Here is a 26,881-nt window from a genome sequence, read left to right as displayed (position 1 = left end):
AAAAGTGTATAAAGTGATAAACAGTGTCTCCTAATGTCCACAGGTACCTGAATAAAAGAACTTTACACTTTTGCAAAAGCTTATTAATCAGTTGTATGCTAATTATAACATTTTCCAACATAAGCCGCCAAAATAGCCTTCAACAGAACCTCTACCTCTTTTAATACAATTATGTAGCTAAAAGTATTTTTTCATTCTATTTCCTCATTCCTATTCGTAAAGTTTTTCTTTAAAACAAATCCTAAAAGAGAACTCAAAAATGTGCGCTAAACACTACTCATCCTCCCCTCGAACTCTAGTCCGTGATTGGTGCCTGGGAGGGGGGCTTAGCCTGGAAATCGGCTTTAAATGAACATTTTCATGTAAATTTAGTGACACCTTCAGAGTCAGCTGCTTCAAATGCCGACCTCCATTCTGCAAAATGTTCATACTAAACAGTTGTGATAGTGAACTATTTTTTTTTTATTAACATATATGATGTCTAATAATTTAAGGTGCCATAAATTATCAGACATATATAATAATCGAAACAAGAATATGAGTAAATGCAATGACTATAATGTGTATATATGTAATACCTATGTAACTGTACCATACCTCTCTGTTTAGATCGTCTAGTCCAGGGTTGCCCAAACTTTTTTTGCTTAAAAAATTACCAAGTTTTAAAATGACCAAGTCAAAATGATCTACCAACAATAAAAACTTTGACTTAATAACTCCTGTGCACGGTAGGGTTTATTTTGAAAGGCAGGGCCCTGCGATCCACTCGCGTTGCCTTTGCAATCTACCAGTAGATCGCGATCCACCTGTTGGGCACCCTTGGTCTAGTCCATTAAATACCCCTGAAGAAGACAATGAAGGCTAAACTTGTCGTAATACACAACCGGGAACAATATGGAGATCATTAAAGTCGAGGCAGAAGTTCTTATCTGCATAATATAGTAAGTCAAAAATTTTTAACCCTAAATATCATCAAAAAGTTTTTGAAGCATACGTCATCAAAGCAGCTTCCTTGTTCTCTCCAGACTAGACTACTGTCTGGTCATTTCACTCTAGCTAACTTTACAGTTTCTTCCCCATACATGTGCTAGCATCACTTTTTCTTCTGTTGCTAATCATCCCATGTTTGAGATTCGCATATGCTAAAACATCAAAAGAATCTTAACAACTGACTTTTCCTACCTGTCCAATGGACTTACATGTAAATAGGAATAATTCATAAGTCAACACTATATTCCTATCCCAGGCCTCAAGTACTCATACTGAAACAATTTGTAGTTCAGTTGTTGTGTTTGGCCTTCATTCTCTCAGGGCGCTAAAAATGTCAATGCTGAGGAAGGGCAGAGATACTGCATGGCTCTATTTACCTTGGTGATGAGACTTTGTTTAAACTGCAGCAAAATTAGGAGATGTATGTGTGTATGTATGTGTGTATGTTCCACCATCACTTGAAACCCAAACTTGCCATACATATGACTGATACTCATGTTAGTGCACCAGTCATCTTTGTACAACGCTGTGCTATATTTGGATGTATGTATGTATGTGTGTATGTGATCACTAGGAAACGCATGGAGACATTTTAACCAAACTTGCTATGTTCCACCATCACCAGGAAACGCATAGAGACACAAAAACCAAACTTGCTAGCAATTTGACACTGCTGATCTTTGTACAGCACTGTGGTATATGTCAGAGGTATATAAATGTATAATAGGAATGTGTGACTATGGGGGACATTAGAATGTCAGCTACTCTGTACAGAGACTGATGGGTCTAGCTCAGTGTTTCATTGTACAGCACTATGGTATATGTCAGAGCTATATATATATAAAATTGTATATATGTATGTGTGTATGTTCCACCATCTTTCGAAATGCATCAAGACATTTAAACCAAACTTGCTAGACATATGACTCAGACTCGTGTGAGTGCACCACTGATCTTTGTACAGCACTGTGCTATATGTCAGAGCTATATTTGTATGTATGTATGTGTGTGTGTGTGTGTGTGTATGTGTGTATGTGTTACTGTATATATATAGATGTGTATGTGATCACTAGGAAACGCATGGAGACATTTAAACCAAATTTGCTAGACATATAATTCAGACTCATGTGAGTGCACTGCTGATCTTTGTACAGCGCTGTGGTATATGTCAGAGGTATATTTGCATGTATGTATGTATGTATGTACTGCTGAGTAACAGTGTGCCTTTTGCTTACATACTTGACATACTGGACGCTTTTACAAATTTCTGGCCTGTAAAAATGCCTTCAAGAAAACATAAGGCAATTGGCCGAGTGCAGTCAAAGGCAAAAAAAATGAAACAACACCGTAGACAAGAAAATTCCGAGGACAGGAATAGAAGACTTGCAACGCTGCGCGAGAGAGCTACTACATTTAGAGCTTCAGAGACAGTACAACAGCATGAGACCTGACTACAGGTTAACAGAGATTGAGCTACTACATCTAGAGCTTCAGAGGCAGTACAACAGCATGAGACCTGACTACAGAAAATGAGAGAAAGAGCTACTACATCCAGAGCTTCAGAGACAGTACAACAGCGTGAGACCTGACTACAGGATAAGAGAGATAGAGTTACTACATCTAGAGCTCCAGAGACAGTACAACAGCATGAGACCCGACTAAAGGATAAGAGAGATAGAGCTACTACATCAAGAGCTTCAGAGACAGTACAACAGCGTGAGACACGAGTACAGGAAAAGAAAGAAAGAGGTACTACATCTAGAGCTTCAGAGACAGTACAACAGCGATACAGCTACTACATCTAGAGCTTCATCGGAAACAGTACAACAGAGTGAGACCTGAGTACAGGAAATGAGAGAAAGAGCTACTACATCTAGAGCTTCAGAGACCGTACAACAGCTTGAGACCTGAGTACAGGAAATGAGAGAAAGAGCTACTACATCTAGAGCTTCAGAGACAGAACAACACCGTGAGACCCGAGTACATAAAATGAGAGAAAGCCAGACGATCCTGGTATTTGCTGCAAAAAAGAGAAAGTCAAATTCTGTCAACTGGAAACACCACCACAAGAACTTTGGATTTACACATCTGCAAATACCTCAGAGTCAAAGAATTTTCTTAATACCATCAGAAAATACAACTCATGTTTCCAAATGACATCATTCGCCGCCACATCAGTTGTTCAACAGCCTGGATTTCCATTCACACTCACGGTGCGAGGGCACGTTTACCATAAAGCGGAATTGTTACTTCCGCTGTCAGATCAACCACCAAAATTTCTACAACTATATTTTATTGAAAACGAACTAATAAAAACTGACCAGAGGTGCACCTACATCTCAGGAACAAAATTTCAGATTGTCCTAAAGTTACAAAGGATGTTTCATGGGCACAATGTTCCTATTGAAACACTTAAAAACAGCACTGGAACATATGCCATTAATTTAGGTTAATTTAATTTATGGTATTTTAATTAAATGTATATTGTATCTATACTTTTAAAACTTGTAAAAAAACAACATTTCTTTGGTTTAACACTATATCAATTTATTTGATTCATTTTCCTGTATAATAAAAGATTGCAATAAAAAAAATGCCCGGACAACGCTGGGTAATCAGCTAGCAAATATATAGAAATGTTTCGTTTACCAAGGTTATCTAGATTTAGAGGTTACCTTTTCTTTATATGAGTTCTCAATTGCAGTTTAAAGTCGACCTAAATATAACTTTTTTACTTTCCATAAAAGGGTAGACAACCCTTATATACAAAGTAAAAATTTTATATATTTATTTTTTACAAACTTTCTATTTTGCAAAAAAAAAAAAGTGCAGCACTGCTCCTTCAAGTCTTGATTGCCGTGACAAAAGGGGCATTTTCCACTTTTTTGTTCCACTATATATATTTAACTATAATGAATATCACACAGATATCCATATTTACTTGTAACTTAAAGAAATTTATTTTTGTAGAATTACAAGTACTAATAATAAATACAGCCATGTCTGTACTTACAGCCTAACCAAAGGTGTAATTAAAAAGCATTGTCTTTAAAGGGAAAGTATTCTTTTACAAAAAGTTTAGTTACCCTGTCTGCCTACCCCCACCTAAAATACATATTTAGAGGCTTAAAGCAACAGATGCGAACAGAAGATCAAAAGTCATGGGTTGCATGCTAAACATGGGCCTTGGCTGCCAGCACCTGACAGGTATGCCATTAGAGCAGGGATCCCACGGCTAGCTAAGGTCAGGAAGGGCAAAATGCACGACTTTACTTTGTATAAAAGTATGCTAAAGCAGAGAAACATTGTTTTACATCTAATATCTTCAAAAAGGATGGAGTTGACTTTTAAGGTAAAGTAAATTGGCTTTCCTTTCTTTATAAAAACAAAAAATGTCATAACTAATATATTTCTAGCCACACAAGATGAAACATATCCATATGACGTTGTACATTGTATCCTAACTACCCACACACAATGGCACAACTAGCCATTTCACTCTCCTGTAACATAGGATTGCAATTTACCATCAGTTTATCATCAACATCTGTCTTGCAATACATCTACAAATGGAACTAGATTTTCATCAGTAAAAGGAAAGTGCATTGTCATGGTAACTTTGCCGCCAGCAAAACATTTTAATAATGCCCATCTCCTGTAATATAAAATTACTTTATATAGCACTACAATTAGAACAACAGCTTTGTGTTAATATAGTATTTTATTAAAATAAATAAAACCCCCCCCCTTCTTTTTTTTCCCATTTTTCTCTAAATTGTAATAATGAAAACACTTCATTTGGGTAGAATACAACCACTTTTTTTATTTTTAGTAAATGCATTGAGAGTAGTGAAGTGAGTCTACATAACTTAGCCCAGACACAGTTAAATTTAGTGCATTGATGTAGTCAATATAATGAAAACCACAAGTGCATGCCTACATCACATACTGAGCCTGACAGATTAAAAGCCTGAAATGACATTATATCAGGTGCACATAGGACGTGGTAAGAGAAAAAATCTGTTTTCTAGGCGCAAACACAAAGTGGGATATAAGTAAACTAGCAGCATGTGTGTCCAAAATTCAATTATATTATAAATGTTCTACAAACGCAAAAGAGGCTTTGTGCACAATAGACTAATAACAGTCTGGTATGATGGCCAAAAGAGACTAATGGCATTAAAGTGGACCTTCTACTTAAAAGGGAGGACCACTTACACATTCAGGGACCCTTCCCAAGTACACAATGCACCTAAAGAGAAAGAAATCTGAATTATACTTGGCTTACGCCCTACTTTGGTAGTAAGGCACAATGTCATAGGCTGCCCAACGCTCCAGGTAGCAGGTGAGGCCTTGGCATAATCTTGTACAACAGTGGTCCCCAACCTTTTGGATGTCAAAAACCATAAAATTTACGGAATCAGGACCACGCATGCACGGGGAGCCATGTGTCACTCAAAGTGGAAGAAACTTCCCCCAAGTGACTTCATGATGTCAGAACTCGCCCACTCTTCCACCTGAGTCTGCGATGGGAGAGTGAGTGGGTTGTGTCCAGACACACAAACAGCACGCCGCCCTGAGCCTGCAATGCATACGGGAGACATGGTCCATGGCTCTGGCCAGTGCACTCCTTCTCCTGACCCCGCTGGGGGGTGCACTGGCCAGAGCGGCAGACAACAAAAATTTTCTTGTGGACCACCAGTGGTCATTAGACCACATATTGGGGACTGCTGCTGTACAATGCAGGGCTAACAGATTTGCATTGTAGGGGTGCCATCAGTGGTCAGGCAAGTGAAACATTAAAGCTTATGACGGGACTAAAGGGAACCAGTATAGTCAAAAAGAAGTGAGTACCAGCTGAGGCTGAAGCAAGGGGTAAAATAAGTTTTTTTATCCTAAACTATCTACTCCTAGATCAAATGAGGCAGGTAAGAGGACTCAAGAATAGGGGAAATCATAGTTTTACCCAGAAATAAAGCAAGTTCTTGAAGCAGAGAGCAATGCTGGTGTAATGGCATCAGCATTGTTTATGCTGGGTGTTGGACCACAGAACTCTAAGTCAAGGGAGTCCGGTAGAGAAAAAGTATTCAGCAAAGGAGTAGTGTAAAGGTCTGCGTCAATAGGCTTTGGAATACTTTAGGGGTTTATAAAGGTATATGAGTATTTTACAACGCAAAAAAAAAGATAATTCCAGGACCTTGTGGAGTCACTTAAGCTACGTACACGCGGCAGATTTTTATCGCCCGATAATCGGCATCGGCCAATTATCGGGTGAAAATCTTCCGTGTGTACAGTCGGTGTCGTCCATCGTCCGGACGACCGACCTGCCGGATCCACGGACGATGGACGACAGCTGATCGTAATGAAAGGGAAGGGGAGAGCGCGCAGCAGGGTGCCGCTCCGTCGCTCTCCCCCTCCCCTCTCCATAGAGCATGAACGGTGCTGTATGTACAGCATCGTTCATGCATCTTGCAGCACCTTGTCGTTGGAAAGGATCGTGAAAGATCCTTTCCAACGACAAAAATTGCAAGTGTGTACGCAGCTTTAGATCCCAAACATAAACTGTATGCAGTACCCTAACTAATCTTCTTCAAATCAAGACTGAATTCCTGTACACAGATGTTCCTCCAATTGTTTCCCCTGTAGTTTCTCAACAATGTGACCCTACCGGTTTATTTAGATAGGTAGTAAGGTTATAGGACTCCTACAACTTCGTCACACCCGTGAAATGTGCCAGTGGGTAGGATGCTACATGCTACTGTAAAATGTTCAAATGCTGCTTTGATAAGGTCCCAACCACCAGAAGCCATCTGGGCTCTGCTGTTCTTTCTTCTGAACAAACCTTATATAGTAGGTAGAAAATGAAGTCAACCAGAGCCGCCCCAACATTCACCTCTGCTATGGTTAAATTCCTCTTAACGCCCACGCTTTATATCTTCTAATAGTATTCCTATTTTAAACTTACAATGTCATTTTAACCGAAAAATTTGTAGGAGGTATTAAAACAAGACAGAAAAAATCATAGAATTAAATCTAAAAAATTACAGTAATACCGACGGCTTAATCAAGACATTTGATTTTATTAGCTCAACCATGATTTTCTTAATACTGATATTCAGATATATCCTTTTTGCAGAAATCAAGAATACAGGCAGCAAGCACTTATCCACCCCTAGCCTGTCTTAGGGGCAAGTGCTAACCCACTAAATGAATGAGAGTGCCTTGTCATTGACATTTTGGTAATTCTGGTGTACATGTTGTATAGTGAGCACGACCAATTACATCCAAATTAAATTCTGATCACTATCAGGAAAAAATATTGCAAGGACACAATACTGTACACCTGTGTGTAGTCTTTTGAGGTCTTGTGACTGATGAGAAAAGGCAAAGTACACAAGGCAAATCGTTTCTGGGGACATATATTGAATGTGTATATGCTGCCAAAGAGGCCTAACCGTTTGATTACATTATAATGTAAAAGGAAGGAAAAGCCATGCAAACATGCAAGCAATCATTATAAACACAGTGATTTGCCTTGCAGCATTGGGATCTCAATATTAAATCATGGCCAGGGTGCTGTCTGCATAGAGATTTCATGTTTTCCCCATTTACATTTGTCCTTGTCGTGTATGGAAAAAATATAGCAAAAGCAAAGTGGCACTAGGCACAATATGAATGCATAATAATAATAATAAGAAAAATAAAACTAAATAAATAATTTCTTAATAATTAAAAAAAAAAAACATTTTTATTGTAGTTTTCTTTTAGGAGAATCATGTCTGCTGTATTTTCTAAGAAAAAGAGAGAGTTAGGTGTTATCACATGTTACAATCTGTAGGAAGGGATCAAAAGATGCCTGGAAATTCCCTCTTCCAAGGTGACAGTCTATTTTAGAAGACATTAGTCAGCCAAGGAATTAACGTGGAACAATATGGAGATGATGTGATGATTAGGCTCTGTGGGAATGTCCCAATGCACCTTTAAGACACGCTCAGTTATGAAGTCATGCTGTTTGTATGCTGCAGACTCCTACCATCAACCCTACCACAAAAAATCCCCCACTTTACGGGATTCTCTGAAAATTAGCCTTTGGCAGAGCAAAAAGAAATTCTTTCTCCATTAAAGAAAAATCTATGAATCAAACACTGACAACAGTAAGCTGCACTTCATTCTGACTGCAGGGTATCTGTCATAGCAAAACACACAAAACTCTCAGCAATGGCTGGTTCGTATTATGCATGCAATACAATCTTTACAATTTACACAAGTGTTTCCAGAGACTCCAGACATCTCAGGTTTAAAAGTGTAACCCCAATTTTATCTTGATCCTGAAAGAAGCAACAGCCCAAGCAGTAAAGCCTTTGCTCCAGCCACAATGCTCCCTAGAAAACCCAATATTGCAGCAAAGGTCCCACCACCTACTAAGTGAGAACTACATCTCTTCAATCAATAGAGGGCCTTGGATCCACTCAATGGAAAGCTCTAGCTATGCAGTGAGACTACTGTGTACTCAAAGAGTAGTCTCATTGTTTTCTGTTTATTTTTTCCATGCACATTCGAGGGTTTTAGAAGAGGTTCCCCACAACCTGAAAATTATTTCAAGGGTTCTTGGGGGGCCAAGACCAAGGAAGGCTTATCTAGACCTTGCTCTCCAGCCTTACGTTGCCCTGCTCATTCCTTTCATTAACTGGATTTCAATTATTTAATTCGTAAAGGCTCAAAATCACATGTGGGCTTTCGTTTAAAGGATGCTAAATGCAGCACCCTGCTAGTCCCCTCCCACATGCCATGATCTGTTTGCATTGCATTAACAAAAAACACTTGGCCTAAAATAAGGGATGTACTTAAAACAAGCAGTTTCTTTTTAATTGTTTCATTAGCAAGCTGACCATAGAGAAAGGAAGAACCAGGAAAGGCAAAACTAAACTTCAGCTTCAACACATTTTGCTGAAGTAGGCGTAATCACTAGTTAGCACACCTTCAGTGCAAATACAGATCCATTAATCAGGGCCATTTCCTTGTTCAAAAATGCAACTTTGGATGTAAATTCTTCACCTCTAGCTTGTCTATTTAACAATGAATGAGCCTCATACCTGATCAATTAGCAGTAAGATGATCCAGAATTCAGTAAAACCTAACAAGGAAGTAAATAAAACTTTTACAAGGAGTTATCTCCCTGGGTGTATATCATCCTGCAAAATCACAACACTGGCTGAACAGTATGCCACATTTTTTTGGTAGTAAATGTGTATGCGCATTTGCTATGCTTTGGGTAAATAGAAACTTCCTACAATAACTGCAAAAAATAAGGATGAGGATGAATATATTCTAGATCAGCGGTGCCCAACAGGTGGATGGCGATCTACCGATAGATTGCAAAGACAACAAGAGTAGATGGCGGAGCCCTGCCTTTCAAAATAAACCCTACCGCGCGCAGGAGTTAACATTGTCAACACTGACAAATGAAGCAGATGATAAGACTTGGAGTATGCAACATTATCACTCATATTACCGTATCTGTTCAACATGCAGTCTTCCTTTTTATGCTCCTGTAAAACATGTGCCTTCTATTATAACACTTTTTTTTTCTATTTAAACGTGCTGTACGAAGCATTTAATCACACATATGAAAAAGATAAATGGGCTTGTTATACTGACTTCCTTGTTCTACAATCCCAGGCTTCCGTGTCTGGTACCTGATCTGATGATGTCTATGGGGCTTTTATGTTTATTGCTTTGGATACACCACATACCTATAATATATGATAACACTGGAATTTATTCTTGTAAATGGTAAAATGAACATATGTTCACTTTAAAACGTCCAACTGTTACAGTGAATATAAAAGTAATAACTATAGTCTTATCCAAAACCAAACTAGTTCTTGTGGTTTAGTGCTCAGGGCCCGACTTCCACCCATCAGTAATGGTGACAAGTCAAAGCCTCTCTATTGAGGTCCCAAGTATAGTTTAGGGCTTCATCAATGCAAACCCCTCTAGGAGCTTACATTTTATTTATAGTGACCATTTCCAAGGCTAAGCACAGTCATTGGTTCACTTTTAATGCAAAACTTTAAATTGAGGCCATTGAAAATGGAATCCCACAGATATACACCCAAGTATACTATTTTTTCCAGTAACCCTAGGGTGATACAAGCAATTGTAATCTTTAGCTTTCAAAAAAAAAGAGAGGAAGAAAGGCTTTTTTTCTGCAAATATATTACAATAATATAATTGAAACTCAGTTTCAAAAATGCCCTCCTTTCCTTACTTTCTTTTTATTTTTGGTTGGCAAATTCAAATTCCAACCGTGTGACCATCAAAAAAACTGAGTTTTCTCTTTTCTCAACACAATACCTTTCTTTTAATTTAACCAATTGCTACAAGTCACCTCTTTTGCAGCTAATCATATCTTTCAGTATGAATAGATTACAATTGTATGTGTAGTCCTAACTTAAAGCCCCATATAAATGCTAGATTTCCATAGCTAGATGATCATTCTTAGAAAATTTTCTAGGGTCAAGACAGATGTTCCACAATCCACCATGGCGGATCACTAAATGCCTAACCACAAACAAAGACTATTGTAGTCCCGTTCCCGCCTGTCTTTCTCACTGTTCTTTCCATAGAACAAAATAGTCTGTACAGCTTTCATTCATTTCTACTGTCACTGGAAACAAGCACTAACAATCGTTTTAATGACAATTATTGAACGTATATACATGTCTGCAGGAAGTACTATACAAAGGAAATACTGATTTCTTCAGTGGAGATATCCACAGCTTGCATTATCTTCTCATTTAAACAAACAATATTAGACATATCAATCTTTCACAATCTGATGACTTTACAGTTGTTGGACTTCTCAAATTATTATTACTTTTCGTCTACAAATTCAAAGTATCTCTGAATAGAATGGTGGATAGGAAGTTGACAATCTTGCCCATGTTTACTTGCAAATTCTCTAGGCAATCCAGTTTGCATTCACATACAAAAAGCAAACTGATTGAATAAAAACTATAGAAATACCTAAATGTAAAAACTCCTTATTTGGGGAAGCTAATGTTTTTAGTACCTGGATAGAGACTGCATGGGTTACCAGATGCTGTAGGCTATATCATATGAAATTTTTTGGAGAAATAGAACTAACCAATAGAAACAAGGTTATATGAGGTGGGTAAACTATCACAACGCCGCCCTTTTTATTAACAGCACACTCCAGGAGTCAAAACACTCTATTATAAACCCGAAATTCACCAGTGTAAATAGGTATAGCCCCCTTCCCACACTCCCTATTTGTCATTTAGACCTCCCATAATAATTAGACAAAAGGGATGTTTAAGTCCAACCACATAAACACTGCTGGCAGACTGCTTCATTTTAGGGTAGCTCAAAGTATAAACCGAGGCTTCATTTAGAGAAGTAATTACTATCAAGTTCCAATCACCTTAATGTAACTGCTAGTACCCTCTTAATTCTGGTATCAGGGTTTAGCCCACATAGATCTTGTAAAGACACCAGAAGATGTCATTTCATTGTATTGTAAGGCTGCTTTTTTTCACCTGACAGGTGGTGTCACAGTAGAAAGAAACATCCATTCCATTGTGCTGGGCGGTGTGGAAGTATGCTTTTGTGGCTTTCATGAACCAATCTGGTACAAGATCTGCTCATTATAAATATCCCACCAAACAAAGAGATGTCTCAAACAATGAAAAAAATTTGTAATGTCATGACATGACAAGATGGTACCCCAATCCAGGTATTTTAAAGCTGAAGCATTTTGGGTAAGAAATGAACAACTGTCTTGAAAACCATGTCCAATGATCCTGCTGTGGCCAGAGGAGCCTGATATGTAACCCGCACCTAATTTAAACCAATAGTCTCATGGGACTCCATGATGAGACCATGTCTATATACCCAATCAGCAAAAATATAAAAGTGGTCAGATTGTGCCTTCAGGCCAGACCAACCTTTAATAACCACACTACTATGGGTTTGCACTGTGCAATGAGTGGGAAGAGACAAACATTCTTAAATCCCCATTATATCAGGGCCTTCTAACAACTGCTACCTCCTCTGTCACTGTGGATACCTAATTTTGGACACAGCTATAAAATAATGGCTTTATTAGATAACATCATTATATTTGATTTGACGTATGTAAACCACGAAATCTACCTTCCATGCACACAAATCTTGTTAATCCATATTCTCCATCTGATAACTGTGACTAGCAGATTATCTAGCTGGCACCATTTCATTGACTATCTTATTTACTCATCAAGAATTGTCCAGCAGAACATACACTCACTTAAGTTGAAGAATAACCATTATGGAGAAAGCAAAAACTCCTCTGATCCACAATCTCTCTAGCTTCTGAGTTAATGTTCAACTTTAAGTGTCTCTTGTTTTACTGTCTTTTATCACTTAAGTGTTAGAAATAGATATGCATGTATTCTAATGTAATGAGATATAAAGCATTGTAAGAACAGAAGTGGGTGATATTTTTATTTGGGTTTCGGGACTACTATGCTTAAAGCAAAAGAAATAAAAAATGTATTTATATATATACTTATGTAAAAGAACAAAACAAAAACATTTATAACATTTACACTGTATGTACCTAGCCTATACTGATTACCTAACGCATTACCTGAACTCTTTGCCGTCAGTAATATTGTTTTACAGCTGCTGGTGTTTCCAACGGAACTAGTTCACAATAGCACTAAAAAAAAATCACATCAGTAGGTGCGGTAGTGGGTGGTAACTGCTAGTCTTTTGCAGATGTTTGCAAACAACCCCACAGGAGTTTTTTTTTTAAATAAAACTACCTACATATTATGGTTTGCAAACTCTTAAAAACGTTTACATAAAGTGGTGACAAGCAGTTTCAGTTCAAGTCTATGGAGGCAGCATAGTTTCCGATTGTCCAGAAAAAAATGTGAGGAAACATGGCAGTCCCCAAACTGCCTGAAAACAAAATGGAACAAATTGTTTCAATGTTGATAACTTTAAGTGATAAAACCCCTTAATGTGAACTAGCCGTTAGTTTTTCACTTTCTCTTCCATATCACACAAGTCAGCAGAACAGAAATTCGTCCAAGATTCGGGGCCATAGACACCAATAAAAACCTAAATAAGGTCTTATCTTTGCTACTCTATCCACAACAAGAATTTTATATGGGAATGAAAGCTCAACTCCAGACAAAATGTTATGCAAAGGATTAAAAGCAAACCACTTATCTTTTCTAGATTGTAAATCTACTAGTGATAATGTTACCAGTGGCAGAATCACCTAACTAGCTTGGCCTTAAGAAGGGATTTCCCCCTCATTTCAAGAGACTTCCTCTCGGACAGAGAATGAAATTAGATCTCCTTAATGAAAAAAAATAAAAATAAAGGGGGGTTTAACAATTCCTTACACTATCCAAAATAAACAAACTACTAATTAACCTATCTATAACTTCTCATTAAAAAGTTTTGATTTGGATTTTCAGATTACAGCTTTTCAAACCCTTATCGATGAATCCAATAAATCCTCATTAATTAATAAAGGTTGATTGGCTGGGATGACGTACCTCCCATACAGGCACGCAGGAGTTTATTAATTTCCTGGCACGCTGGGAATCCAGAATTGCATGCACAGCTCATCTTTTTTGACAGTTCCCTAGCACGATCAGGCAGGTAACACGGACTGATGCAAAAGGGACATCACTTGTCCCTTTCTGCAATAACCACCTGATCAGGTATTTTTGGAAAGTGGGACTTTAGTTCCTCTTTAAAGATTCAGCCAAAAAATGACATAGACTTTGGCCACCAATAACAATGTTGATTTATACATGTATCGTATATGTACACTGCTTTTTGAACACAGTGTTTTATTATAAGGTGTCATGTGTGTCCTAAACATTTACTACCTTTTGCATTGTTTTATATATTTGTAACACACGCACTTGTAACAATATGTTTTGTTACCTAAACTAAAGAAACAAGATGCTACAAATGATAGTTAAAGACACAGTGGGTACAATGAAGTTAACAACACAAACAAGCAAGTGTATTTTAACAAGAAAACTGTTTACGTTTTAAACAGAGAAACCCTTTGGGACCAAGGGCTGCCTGCTGGGTAATCTGTAACCAGGGCTGGCTAAGGAGAAAGGGTTAAGGGCAAGCACACTTTTTCTCTGTCAGAAAGTAGAAAAACAAACACTGTAAGTCAAGAAAAGACAATGCAGTCAGCTTGAGTGTCTCCCAGTTCCACATTACTGGTAGGCAACCAAACAAAGGGGAAATGAGAGATGTCCCTTTTTTGTGTCTTAGCAGGATGTGATTAGGCTAGGAGGAACCTAATGTGCTTCAAGGATGGAGATGTTCCATCTCTTGTTGACTTTGCAGGTCAAGTGTTAAAACCTTTTACAAATAAGCTTGTAGCTAAGGCACCTTCAAGCTAAAAGGATTTTTTTTCACACAGCCAAGATCTTTTGGAAGCATTCTAAGAGATTCCTTTCCACCTAAATTAAAGGACCAGTCCAACTAAAATAGAAGTTTAAAGCATACCTAAAGCTTAAACTTTCTTTTTTGGAATGCAATGGTCAAAGGACTAAAAGTGAAGGATAATCCAAAATTTTGAGCTGTCACCAGAAAAAAAATCATCAGCCTCTGTTCTGCAGACAACTAATGCCGGGTACATTACACCGATCGATTTCTTATCATTAGTTGATTGAACATATTGGTAGATATTAATGCCATGTGTACAAACTACTGATAACATCTGACTAACATTCTAAACACTTTCTATCTGGGACAATTGATTAGAATTTGAGGCATGAGTGCAGTACCTACAGACTTTAAAGTAACCAATTACTAATCAGAATTTTTTTTGGATTGATCAGTTCAGTGGAAACTGGGCAGTGATCTTACTGTGTGTACCCTCCAAAGGTGTTTCTCTCTGATTTTTTCTCACGCTCCATTGCTTTTTTCTTTGGGTATCTGAAAGCAACCGGAAAAAGTTTCTGGCTCTATCCAAAAAGTGATGTTTTAAAATCTCTTATGTGTTTAAGTAGTGTGAGTTCTGCTAGAATTGTCAAGCCAGCACATCATTGCAGGGGAGTTAACTGAAAGATGTAGAAAGTACACCCCTAAGTGGTGGTACTCATATCTTCAAAGTGAGTGAAAACAAGACAGCAACTGTGGAAAGAAAATGTCATCCATGATCCATCCATGTCGTCCAATGTTATGATGGTTGTTAGTAACTAAGTCCATCAGATTGCGTACCACTAAAGTATCAGTTTTTGGATGGACAGACCCTTTAAAACAGAAGGATGATATACAGTACATTGTATGAATAGATAAAGCAGTATCTAGTCATTCAGATCATCTCAAGCTTTTCTTACTTCCACTGGCTACCAAGGCTGGGGCATTTATGTCTACCAATGGCTACATGCTCACCCCTCTGAGGAAGGACAGTAAACTGGCCCATGTTTTTGCAAACTTGATACACCTGCTTTAGGATCATATCAAACTACTGTTTTATAGGCAATGCTTACTTGTGTAATTCATAAAAAGTACTAATGCAAGATGAAAAAGACAATTCCAACAGCTCGTTGTTACAGGAGTAGAAGACAAATTATTTGTTTGTATTTTACTAATTTGAATGCTAAAACATGCAATTTACAAAAGCTGAAATTGTGATTGGATACTCAGTTTACTGTGTGATATGTATGTATTAATCTATGTTATTTTACCATTACAGACTTGCCACCTGCATAGTAGGATGATTAGAATGAATATTTAGGTAACAGATACTCCTCAATTACCAACAACTGCTCAGACTTATGAGCATCTAGAACTTCAACCACAGCAAGCTTCTCCACTTCATGTCATGCACTATTCCACATGCTCCATCCTCAATATCAGTCTTGCAGGCTGTTGGTAACCCTGACACACGTCGCATATTTGCAGCTCCGAGGACTGCTATCTTATTGTGCTTTTCTCTTAACGACCAATTCACTTAACAATCTAGTCGTAGGAATGGAATTTAGGATAGATACACACACGTGCAATGGTTATTAATATCATTATATCATAATATAAGCTGAATATCAGATGAGAATCTTGCCTGTGTACAGTTCTCATCATCTATCGTCTCAAAAACCGTCCTTGCTGTTCCAGGGACAACAAATGATCGTAATGCAAATGAAGGGGAGGGAGCGCAGCAGGGTGTGGCTCCGTCATCCTCCCCCCTCCCCTCTCCATGGAGCAGAATAGTGCTGTATGTACAGCACTCATTCATGCATTGTGCAGTCGTTGGTCTGAAAGACCTTTCCAACGACAATTATTGCATGTGTGTACATAGCCTTAGTCATTATGTGGGAAGTATCTGTATTGATATTAACGTCTGTCTTCTTCGATCTTCAGCCGCGCAATGCAGAGACGATCTCAAAGGTTTCCCGATGACATTGGTGCATGCGTCAGTGTGGGCGGGAGGAGCAGCGGGAAGAATTTTGTTATGGATTCAATACAAATTTTGTGAAAATTATAAAAACATACCTGTTTATTTAACAACAAGCAGATAATGAATGAAATCTGCCATAAAGATACTCCAAACAAGGTCTACATCTTGATAACAAGTAATAAAGAAACTTTTTTTTTTTTCAATTGTGTACAAACAATCAATATCATGCAACCACTGTTTGTGTTTTAAGAGAAAATCAGTCAAAGAATTAGGCTCATACACAGTGTCTAGAGACTTCCAACCCATTGATTACTAATTTGGAAAATAAGGCGGTCAAGTGCAAAATTGGCAGCTGTACTGTCTATGTGTACCAGCCCTAACATCTGTGAGGGGTACAAGCATAATTAAACTTAACTCGTAAAAAAAAAAAAAAAATGCAAACAGGCAGGTTGTTTATTGCAGAATGGACAGGTGATCTCCCTTTTGCAAAAAAAAAAATTTTACCTCCCTATTTGCACACTGAGATGCAAAGCTCAGCATACAGCACAGATGCCCAATGGGAATGAATAGACTTTTGTGTACATGTATGGGAGTCATATCATTTTGGCCTGGTCAAACAAAATGGCTGAAAATCTAAAACCTGGAAGAGCACCAGTTAAAGATGCCAACAAACACAAGGAGTGAGGATATCCCCCTGTGGAAAAGAAGCATCCTGTCTGCAATTGTTTTCGGTTTACATTTACTTCTGTTTTAAGCAGAGTCTGATTACATTAAATAATGAGCAAGTAGGTTAAGTTACATCTAAATAGTGTTTTCCAACCAGAGGTCGCTAGGGGTTCCTTGAACAACGAGCAATCTGTTTCTCTCGGGTCACTTACCACTGACACCAGTGGACTTTTTAGCTATGTGTAAGGGTGACATTCTTCCCACTGGTCAGCAATGTAACAGACATTCTTGTAACTAACCACAACACCAATATACTGTGAGTTGTGGATACAGTAATTATAGCAGGGGTTAATATTATTATTATTAATAATATTAAACAGGATTTATATAGCGCCAACATATTACGCAGAGCTGTACATTAAATAGGGGTTGCAAAAGGCAGACGAATACAGACTGTGACACAGGAGGAGAGGACCCTGCCCTGAAGAGCTTACAATCCAGGAGGGGTTTCCCTGAATTCAAAGGCTCCCCCGTGTTAAAAAAAAGGTTGAGAAAGGCTAAGTTTATAATTGAATAGGTTGCATGAGTAATATCTAAATAGGTAAAATGATGACTAAGAAGTAAAAAAAAAAACATCCAATGTTTTCAATTGTTGCAAGATCACAAGTGTTATCAAGTTTTCTAAATGAACTACATTTACACAGCAATCGCATTCTGTGTGGTATCAGTGAAATACCAAGCGAAATGAAGACAAAAGTTTGTGAATTGACCCTCTTGGGACCTAAGCAGAGATGACTCTCATATTAGTTGTATAAACAAGGAAATAGTTTATGTAAGTGATATCCTTGTTTATACAACATGCTGCAAACACTGTTTTCTCTAAAAAGATTAAGACATATCAACTATCTGTATGTTTATACAACACCTTAGAAGTATCAGGCTACCCCCGCTGAACATCTCCATGTACGAGCCTTATTCAGGCAGATTTTCTCACAAGTGCTGAAATATTACAGATACTCACAAGAGACGGATGGGTGGGAGCTGCTCTAATCAAACATCCTTATCATATACTTTGTATGTTATTATTACTGTAATCTCAAGAGTTTCACGTAGGCTTAGGCTAGGTACACGCGTGCAATGGTTCTCGTACGATAATCGACTCAGGGCCGATAACGGACGAGAATCTGGCATGTGTACAGTGCTCGACTATCGTCCGAAAGACCGTCCTGGCGGATCAACGGACGATGGACGACGAACGATCGTAATGGATGTGCAGGGGGAGAGAACACAGTGGGGTGCTGCTCCGTCATTCTCCCCCTCCCCTAGAGCAGAACGGTGCTGTATGTTCAGCTCTCGTTCATGCATCGCGCAGTCATTAGTCGTTAGAAAGGATCGTGAAAGATCCTTTCCAAAGACAAATATTGCACATGTGTACACAGCCTTACAGTGGATGGGGGAATTGTATCTAAAGTGAAAGAATCAGAAGTAAAATCAGAAATCTAGCGAATGATCTTGGGGTTTCCAATCAGACATATCAGTGAAAAGTAAAGTTGGATCATGTGTGTGAATGATTGGATCATTCTAATATTCACTTTCTAATAGAGAAAAATTATCAAATTACACAATATTGCCTTGGAATTTCTGACTGATCGATTATTGACTTTCAGGAAATTGATTAGATCGCTTGGTCGCATGCAGAATTGGAACTGTGTACTAGATCCTATGGGATAATATTGTTCTGTTCCTGTTTCCCAATTACACTGGATTCTATATGACGGTTAAGAAACAGATATAATCGGCCTGATTTATTAAAGCTCTCCAAGTCTGAAGATGATACACTTTCATCAGTGAAGCTGGGTGATCCAGCAAACCTGGAATGGATCTGGCCCAGGATTTACAACATTTGCTAGCAAACAGCAAATGACTTTGAAGAAATCTGTTTCAGGTTTGCTGGATCACCCAAAGTGTATCCTCTATAGCCTTAGAAAGCTTTAATAAATCAGGCCCAATACACTACTCTAAAACCTTTAATTATAGTATAAATGAACTGTAGGGTGTCTATTTATAAAGCAGTGAATCTTACATTCACAGCCACTGCTGTGCAGTTGGCAGAGGCAATCTGCACTGCAGAGAAAGACTTGCATGCAGCTGCAGCCATGGCGCAGGTCTACAGGCCACAAGCGGGCAGCCAAAAGTAAAATGTTGTTTATGTGAACTGTGCAGGGAGAAGCTACAGTCACAGGCAAAACAAAAAAAAAGGGCCCCGATCACTCCCAAATACTTGAATGGAAGAGGTTGGGACCACACTTATGGCACTCATGGCAGGTCAATATTTCAATTCAGTTATTTGCATTAATAAATAATAATAATACTAAATACAAGTAATGATGTAGGAACTAATACAGAGCTGCATTTTTTATGTCATTTACATGTGCCTTATGTTACGTTTTAATATAAAAAATCTCTTGCCTTCTATTAATTATCTAAATGCTACACAGTGTTCTAAAAGATAATACAAAGTTATTATTTTTTATTGTTTATTGAGATAGATGATGCTACCAAAAATGATTTCTTCTTTATTCTCATTATTCTTTAAAAAAGTAATCAAACATCTAGAGACAATTGTGTTATGTGGCTCCAATATGCAGCAGCTATATTGATGTTTTAAAGTAGTTGACATGAATTGTGGACAGAGAACATTGTAAATAAATCCAACATATGGACATGACAGCGGAGCACCATTGCCTGAAAACACTGCAGGAATGCTGTGTAAGTGCTGGGCTTTATGAAAGCAGAACAGAAATACATTATGTGCCCCTGGTTACTGGAGGCATACTGTTCTTTCCCGTGGATGAATGAGATTACAGGAAAATTGAATTTTCAATACATTCCCGTCAAAGCATAACATTTAATAATTGGTATTTATGTTACTTTTTGAGTTTGCTGTAATTCTGGAGGGTCTGCACCTGATCAACTGGAACACAGTGACCCCAGGTGGCCATAAGCAATATAGTAAATGTTGGAAGCAGAAAGGTGACCAAAAAGGATTCCTTTTGTTCTGCAGGGGAGTCACTGACTGGTCTTTGTCACTTGTCATTACAGAACTCAAAATGAAATAGCAGCACCCTGCAAATGACGAATACTTTTACCATTCTAGCTAAATTCCAAGCTTTATTCTCTTGCAAAGTTAAACCCACACCTGAAATCTGGAAACCCAGTTCCCTGCTGTGTGCTGTGATCCCTACTGGCCAATGTAGGGTGTCAGTGGGATTAAATGTTGTGCTCAGTGGGTGACAATATCTGATACACCTGAAAATGTCTTGTAGGTGCAGCTTTAGATGAAAAAGGTAAGAGTAACTAACTTATTGCAGTGCTCTGGTTTAGGTACCCATAGTCACTTGGAAGGCTGCATGTTTAAATAAAGCCTAACTAAACAAGGGAAATTCTTAAAAGCAATAAAGCTGATTACTGGATTTTTTTTTTTATTATCATCCAGTATTTATATAGTGCCATCATATTACGCAGCACTGTACAAAGTCCATAGTCATGTCACTACCTGTGCCTAAAAGCGGCTCACAATCTAATGTCCCTACCAAAGTCATATGTCTTTATTACAGGCTAAGGTCTATTTTGGGGGGTAGCCAATAAATCTGACTGCATGTTTTTGGGATGTGGGAGGAAACCTACGCAGACCCCTGCAGAGAACCTGCAAACTCCATGCAGGTAGTGTCCTGGTCGAGATTCTAAACTGGGACCTAGCGACCTCTGAGTCACTGTACTGCCCTGTATATATATATATATATATATAACCAAAAAACAATTCAGCTGCTTTTGGTTCTCCACCTTAGTGACTACACAATATAATTCAATGCAATTTCAGAAAAATGTATCCCTTTTGTGAAAATAAACATTATGTTCTCAGATACAAACCACATGCTGGTGAACGCCTAAACTTCCTACAATCACCACCTCCTTCAAAACACTTTGAAGTCAGTGTGTGCCACAGATAAAGTGTCAGCAAAGTGGATAAATTGCTAAGTAGCTGAGTAATAAAATTGTCCATGTTGTACCTTATTGAGCTGAGCACTTATAGAACCTAAGTCTGTGAACAGGAAAGTTTAAGACATGAGAGTTTATAGGTCTGTATGGACAGGTGCACAGCTACAAGCAAGTACAGCTACACAATGGATTTCCAAAAGTAATAATGAATTTATGATTTCATAAATCATTATAAATGCTTTGAGATCCTGTCTTGATCAGTTTGGTTAGTTAGACTTAAAATACATGTCCCCCACTGAATGCTATGGTTCTACTTGCTGGCCACAACATTATTACAATACATAGCATCCAGTGGAATGAAGTGGGAGGGGGGTAGGGTATTCCATTCTTCACATCAAAAGGTAGTAATAGAGCCCGGAAGCAATAAAAACAGAAAAGTAATTTTTTATAATTTTATATAAGGTCACTTTAAAGCAATTGGTGGTTTACAGGATTGTCTTGAATGCAGGGCAGACATCATCGGTGTAGAATAATCCTTAAGGTATATGTAAACCCAAAATGTATTTTTAAAGTGATTTGTCATCAATCTTCACAGTATAAAATTTTATTAGCAAAAACCATTTTTTTGTGAATCTTTTGCATAGATTCTACCTGGACAACCTACAAGTAACACTTCCTGTTGCAGGCTGACAATGCTAAGGCTTTGTATAGACTTGCATGGGGAAAATGGGGATCCTGTGCAGTGGCCAGGGGCATTTTCACATTTGCACTGAACCACCCATTGTTGCCTCAATTTAAGAGATGCTGCATGTAGTGTCAAAGGAAAAATGGGGTTTTAAGATGCAGTAACTGCACCGAAACCTCACCACCAGTCTGAACATAGCCACTGCCGAACAATGCACATCAAAATTACCAATCTGCTGTAGTTAGCTGTTGGGTTGCCTATTTGGCTTGCTATGAAGTCCAATGGTCAACTGAAAAAGATTGCACTGCCTGCAGGCTGTTAACGGAGAGGCAGGAAATCGATATTCTAAAAAAATATCTGATTAAAAAAATCTCATATGTTGGGACATGATGTCAGAAATTTTGAAAAATATTTGTAAGCTTGCATACACCTACAAAAACAAAATGTTTAAACAAGAAACTGTCTTAGCAAGCAATCAGCTCCTTTAATTTTATTATTATCTTTTAAATCTTTTAATATATTATTATTATCAGACTTGAATCATCAACGCTTGAATCTGATTGGTTACTAGAGGCACCGGGACACTAGAATACAACATTACACAAGGTCTTAGTGACCTAAACAACTTGGCAGACAATTCTATGAATGGAGGAATTGCTTATTAGAGAAGTGTAGGCCACCTGGCATCTTTATGGTTCTGGTAAATCTATACTTAGCCCATGTATTACACCAAGCCAGCACAGCTGCTACCAAAGACGGCTGTAAATGAAAGCATTTTCTAAAGACTCATTGCCCTACACACTGCATGAACACAGAGAGTTATACTTCATTTTAATTTGGTGACAACAGGAAATAAATATCACACAATACAATGTACACACTCAAATACACAATAGTGTGTGAGCATTACATCAATTTGTTAGCGACTATTGCTAAACGTGATGTAATTTAAAGCAGGCTTAGGAGTCTTTCAAACAATTTGTGTGCAAATGTTTGTCCCATTGTATACTTTCTTTATTAACCCCTATATATTGTTGTAGCACTTGGCTTCACCTATGGCTTGTCATTGGCAATTCACAACCGTGAATTATGGGAAGGCCCACATCACTAGTCATTGGCACATACCAGCAGGGAACATGCACAGAACCCGTAAGACTGACAGATATCAGAAAGAGCGCACCACTGCATATATCAGCTCCTGTGAATGAGAATACCAATATTTGACATTGGAAAATGTTATTGGGGCCATCACCCACTGGGATAGGATGGTCAAACCTGCATCAGGATGAGCACCAATTGCCAAGTCATTTTTAATACAATTTTCATCCTTTAAAGGAATTTTATGTGATAAATGCTTACCCAGCCAATGATAATTCCCCCAAATTCTGGTTTCCTAACAAGTGTGTTATAGTGCTCATGTGCTAACAAGGGACATGCTAATAATAGGAGTTACAGAATGGAGAAGGGACAGAGGAAGGGACATGATCTATATAGCACAACTGTATAAAACAACGTCAGGGCTGGATTGATGGACTTATAGATCCCATATTTGGCAGCCATAACATCTGTAATATACTGTATGTATGTAATGTTAAAAGGAGCACACCAGTCACATATGTGGAAAATTACATTTTGGGGGGGACTCTGTGCTGAGACAGTATACAGAGTTGTACAGTGCTGTCATGTTCACAAGAAAGACATACATGAATTTACAGATTGAAATGGAAAACTCTTTTTTTTACTACATTAAAATCCAAAATGCCTTGAGCAGATCTTTTGTCTTTTAGGATGTAAATGTTCCTTATTTTAGGTAATAATCATTAATGGGCTGGTCAGAATCCCTTTAGGAGTTCTTTCTTAATAATAATAATAATAATACTTTCTTGGCCGAGAGAACAGGTTCTGAATACTTTGAGACTCTGTGACCATTTCTGTCAGCTCTAAATATAAATTCTAGCAGCTCCTGTGTAAGAAATACACATAAAACAAAGCACCCATTGTCCTGACCTTCAGCATAATCCAAAGGAAAAACAGAAATACAAGTAATATAAAACAAGGTCCTGTAAGGACAGCAACCACTTTACTAACCTAAATTCAAACAAATTGTTACACTTTAGTTTCAGCCAAACTTTTAAAATAGAAGATCCACCTACTTTGTCTGGGGCCCTCTCCTTTCCCAATCACCTACCTTTAGGGGCTGAAAAATGTTCCTAAACAAAGCAAGAACTACACCTATGTGTGCTGGAAAAGGAGAAAGAAACAAGGGTTCTTCCCATACACTTCTTGGTTATAATTTAGGTTTTATGCCAGCCCTAGTCTTGTACAAATATTGGAAGAATGAAAGGAAAAGGAGGGCTATTTTGGCACGTTTATATTTACTTCAGATGAGTAAGTACATTGTATTGTGCAGACATAAGTTATAAGGTAGTATAGTTTACATGCAAGTGAGTTATATGGTGTACAAAGTTATAGTGCAAACATTTAGTACATATATTGGTAGTTAGGAGTGGTCATACAATTTAATAATTAATCATCATCAAACCGGCACATTTTGAGCTGTCAGAGCCAACCATGAAACCCAGCCTTATTCTCTCTTCTGACAAGGAGTGTAAAGAGAAGTTTAAGAAAACCTCTAAGACCCACTCTCCCATTTTTGAAAACTACTCCTGTAAGTGGATAAACCTTCAGCCATATAATTGCATGCAAAGAGTAATACTTTCTCCTATGAATGTGATAAAGTGCCTATTTTGCATCTGACCAAGTGATCATTCCCAATACAGTAAAAAGGTCTCTGAAAGTCCCCTGAGGAAGCCAACTGGTGAAACGCGTCGGGTGAGACAATGATAAAATTGTATGATCACTTCTAACTGCCAATAAATATATATATAGGAGACCTAATAAAGCTCTGCTGCAGTTCAGTAACACTTACAGGTCTTGTCCTTCCCCCAGTCTACGACTGGACATTAGAAAGCAGCAAAATGATGAGCTCATGTGTCACACTGCTTTCTCTCTAATATATTGCCCTATGCAATGAATCGCAATTATAGCTCCATGTGCTGTTTCTCCCTCCCCTTGTCTTAGTTCTGATGTATAGAGACTGCAAGAAGCCAATACCAAGTAAATTTCAGGGAACTTACACTGCTTTCATTAAAAAAAAAGTGATAGAGGAGACAACCTTTTAAAAAACAAAAAAACAACAAATAAAATAATAAAAAAATAAATAAAATACAATAAGAGCACAATAGGGAAATAATATTCAATATAAAAAAATAAATAAAATATTCTAAAACTAAACTAAAGCTACATACACACTTGCAATAATTATCGTTGGAAACGAACGACTAACGACCGATCGTCCGATAATCATTAACAAAAAAAAGTGCACAAAGACTGACCAACAACGCTGACGAACGAGGATTGTCGCTGGACACGAACGACCGTCCTGGCGGATCTGATTGAGTGACGATCGTTTACTATCTATTGTGTGTACGGTCGTTCAGTGATCGTGCATGTTTCTGCAGTACACTTTCTCTTTTACATGTCACTTCCTGCATTGTTCAAACGATCGTATCTAGCGTGTGTACGCTATTGGTGGATTATATTTGAACGATCGTATTGTTAAAACATGTAGAGAATTGTGCACAATACGATTATTGAAAATAATCGTGCATATTTGTTAGTCGTTCATTTTCTAATGATAATTATTGCAAGTGTGTACCTAGCTTAAAGGCAGATCAGTATACAGACAGTTGGGATCATACAACAATGATAGTGTGTATATGCTTTGTTAACTAAATGATAGGATATCATATCCCTCTCCTCTTCTGGGAGTGTCTTATTATTATCGGTGCAGGTCCAGCTCCTCTGTCCCTCCCCTCACCTTCCCAAATAATCTTTTGTTTAGCTGCCAGAGCTGGGAGTCTAGAAGTAGAGTCTAGAGGACACTGGTAGAGTGTCCCTTGAGTGTTCAGTAGGGCTTGTGATGGCAGCATTCTTGCCTAGAGATGGGTTTAATGAGAACAGGGTAAAGGTGTACCAAGAGGTGTCCTATATGACAATACACCCACATTCCCTGTCCTTTCTGCAGAGCTTACCTACATGCCAAGCCTTCACATCAAAAAACAGAAATGGCCATACAATACCATAGCCAAAGTCTAAAGAGCCGTTCTTGATTGGGAACCATTTTCATTTATCAGTAAATGAAACACTATTTAGAATTCTCCTAGTAAGATAAAAGTTGGGATATTAAAGGAAAACCAGTAAGTGATTCCTTAGCTATTTTTTGGCTGGCTGAACATTTTTTTACAAGAAAACAGATAACAGGACCTAATTTTAGTAGGAGTGGGAGTTGCGACCTGCGAGGTCCACAATGCAAACATTCTATATATACTATAAACACATAAAATTGATGGCGCCAAAGGGTTAAAGTATTCTGTTTCCAGCAGTCTGCATATGTGCAGCAGCTGACAGGCTGTGCTGTGTATGTAAGTCTCCTACAGCTGTTGTAGCTGATTGAAAGGCCATCTTTGTTAGCTGAAATGTTAGCCACTGTTACTTTTTTCCAAGGACAATGAAAGACCAGCTGGTACCTCACAAGATGGTATTGAAGTTCAGGTCAACGCCAGCTTGTAAACTGATAGTAAAAGTGATGTTTTGGTTGAGTCCAGTGAAAACACTGTGATATTCCATGCTGATCAGCTAAAGTGACTTTAGCACTAGCAACATAGGCTGCCCTGATCTTTCCAGCGATTTCCTCATCACCAGATACCCTGGTAAAATAAAAAAAAGTATTTCTGGGTGAAGGGGAGCAAAGGACACCTAATAGCCTCCTGTAACTTAATGCTTGTTGCCTGTGCCAGGCTCAAGTGGTCACATAGGCCCTGATTTATTAAAGCACTCCAAGGCTGGAGAGGATACACTTTCATCAGTGAAGCTGGGTGATCCACCAAACCTGGAATGGATCTGGTCCAGAAATAAAAACATTTGCTAACAAATAGCTAATGACTTTTAGAAAACCCATACCAGGTTTGCTGGATCACCCAGAACACTGATGAAAATGTATTCTCTCCAGCCTTGGAGAGCTTTAA

At 38.1% G+C, this 26,881-nt stretch overlaps 1 protein-coding gene across 1 annotated transcript in view; it reads right to left on the bottom strand.

Annotated features, from left to right (window-relative positions):
* The window catches only part of PRKAR1B (protein kinase cAMP-dependent type I regulatory subunit beta), a gene marked incomplete in the record, with an annotated part of 114,986 nt that overhangs the window by 76,222 nt on the left and 11,883 nt on the right, over positions 1-26,881 (bottom strand).

The sequence above is a fragment of the Pyxicephalus adspersus genome, chromosome 7, assembly GCF_032062135.1.
Source record: "Pyxicephalus adspersus chromosome 7, UCB_Pads_2.0, whole genome shotgun sequence".
Lineage (NCBI taxonomy): Eukaryota > Metazoa > Chordata > Amphibia > Anura > Pyxicephalidae > Pyxicephalus > Pyxicephalus adspersus.
Note: the sequence above shows the minus strand (reverse complement) of the source record. Positions and strands in the feature narration are given on the sequence as shown.